At 27.2% G+C, this 2669-nt stretch overlaps 1 protein-coding gene across 1 annotated transcript in view; it reads right to left on the reverse strand.

Annotated features, from left to right (window-relative positions):
* Positions 1-1167, reverse strand: part of LOC112521226 (elongation factor 1-alpha 1) — a 3180-nt gene extending 2013 nt beyond the window's left edge. Inside the window, exon 1 of the mRNA XM_025129953.1 lies at positions 1111-1167. The gene's annotated coding sequence lies outside the window, so the exon portion shown is untranslated. The remainder of the gene's footprint in view (positions 1-1110) is intronic.
* Positions 1168-2669: the final 1502 nt, after the last annotated feature.

The raw sequence follows: 2669 nt of genomic DNA on the forward strand, positions 1-2669 counted from the left end.
CCAACCCTATATATATATATATATATATATATATATAATATGGACAAATCGCATGAAAAAATAGCGTATTTTAACTTGATTTCTATTTCGGGTCAAATACTTTAGAACTTTCATTTTGGTACCTAAGATGTAAAGTTTTAAACATTCAAATACTCGGATAACTGGTCGAAGCATTATCATGTTCATGTGGCGACTAATATGATATCAAATCAGTATTATTTGCTGACGTGGTTAATGTCATGAATTTTTTTAATCTAAAATTAGTCTTTTTTAATCTAAAATTAATCTTTCAACCGGATACTTAAATGTTTAAAGCTTTAAGTCTTATGTACCAAAATATAAATTTTAAAAGTACATTACACAAAATAGAAATCAAGTTAAAATACGTTAATTATTTGAGAATCTATCATCAGAACCGAGAGGATTTTTTTTTCCATCCATAACTAAGATTTAGGTTGTTAATTAAATTAATCCGTTTTACAATATATTTATTTTTTACTGCATTAATTACGATCCAAATACATTTGAAGCAATTAGAGAAATAAATATACATTAATAAAATCACATGCATAAATGAAAAAATCATATAAAATAATATCTTTTAAAATAAAGTTGTCCATTATTATATGATGTTCTTGCCTATATATATTTGTATATATAATGTGCTGAGCATCTTAAGATCAGGTGGAAAGCAATGCAATCCAAAAAACAAACAATTTGAACAAAAAAATAGTAAAAATCCATGCATGTTAATATCCGCATAAATCGTTTTGCAGAGCGAATGAATTAGCAACGATTTCCACAGAAGGAAGTTTCATAAATTGTAAAAGCGATTAAGCCCTCTAAACAACTTCACAGCAATGAGACCTCTGTTACTTCGATGACTAAAAATCCATAAAAACGCTTAAATCATATAGAAACATTTCTTACAGTAATTCAGATGAGAATTGACGAAAAATAAATTGCTAAACAGAAAACATAATCAAAATCAAAATCAAAATCAAAATCAGGGAAGAATGAAACATGTTTAATCTAATCCCGAAACCAATCGTAAATCAGCGATTACTATATAAACATCCAGATCAAAACTACAGATGGAAAGAATCAGACCTTAAGAAAACAAAGAAGCTCTCGTCGAAGAAGAATGGAGAAAGGGGACAAGAGGAAGAACTTGAATTGAAATTTTAAGACGTATACTACTCCTTTATATATTGCTGGTTATGGCACAAACACGCGGCGTACCTCTCTCTCACTGTTAGGGTTTTCAAGCTTGGATTTTACTTGATCCAACGGTGTAAAACTGGCCGTCTGCTCCACCGCCACGTCAACCCTTTCTTGGACCTTTTTCGGCACTTTACAGCTGTTTTTTTTAATTATACTTTGTAGTAAATTACAAATTAAGCATAAATCTGATTAGGGGTGCTCAAAAACCAGACCAAACCAATTAATCCAATTCAATCCAATGCGAAATAATTTAATTTGAAGCAACCCGATGTCCAATCGAGTTGTAAAATTTTCAAACTGTAGGTATTTGGTTCATATTGGGTATTATTATTTGAACTCAACTCAACCCGATGAACCCGATATTCTTTTATTTAGTGGATTTAATATGATTGATGAATTTCTATTAGTATATACATTAGACAATTACACTATCACATACATTCTTCATATACACATCTTTTCAATCAATTCACATCTCTATATAACTAATTCGTACATATGTTCAGTAATTGTAAACATATATACATAAATTGATAAAATTAACTCAATGTGATATACGTAAAAAGTATAGATAAGTTATATCAAATGATTGATGGTGAAAAAAAAATTATGAGTAAAAAAATAACATATCAAAGGTTAGAAGAATATTTTAATGTATCAAAGTATCAACCCGACCAATCCGTACGGTTTGAGTTGAGTTGCACTTTCGTTTCGGTTGAGTTGAATTAAGATTTTTCAAACCACAAGCATTGAATTGAATTGTTCAAATGTCTTCGATCCGATCAAGCCAACTCATTAACACCCCTATATCAAATGTTATTATAATAAATAGTGCAAAGGACTAACTTCGTAATTTACTATAAAATAGCATACGGTGTTTTTTTTTTATTATCAATTTGAAGAGAATAGTAGGAAAACGGAAGGAAGTAATTTTTTATTTATATTTTATAAAAATTCATATCCTAAAAAAGAAATAATGAAAATAAAAATATGTTATATTTTATAAATACAATCTTATTTAATTTACAACACTTCGTAATTAATAATATAATTTTAAATCTGATTAAAGATTTTATTTCTTTTTTTTTCATTTCTTCTCACTCATTCTTAAGTGGAAAGTTTTAGAACGAAAATAATCATTTATTTGTATTTTTTTTTCTTTTTTTTCTCTCTAAAAAAAATTGAAAAAACCACATGATTTTTCCTTTCTTTTTCTTCACTTACATTTAAAGAATGTGTGGGAACACAATAATAGCGTTTAGATCATTTACAAATTTGTTGTTTAGGTTACAATAATATATTTTTAGGGTACATTTAGTATCTAGACAGATAAAATAAGATGATTGATAAAATAACCAATTTATCCTTAATAAGTTAGTTTATATATTTTTTATATCTAATCATCTGTCTTATTAATTTATTATTAAATGTTTAAATAGTTGTAA

This window comes from Cynara cardunculus (assembly GCF_001531365.2).
Source record: "Cynara cardunculus var. scolymus isolate 2C chromosome LG 11, CcrdV1, whole genome shotgun sequence".
In the NCBI taxonomy this organism is placed as follows: Eukaryota; Viridiplantae; Streptophyta; class Magnoliopsida; order Asterales; family Asteraceae; genus Cynara; species Cynara cardunculus.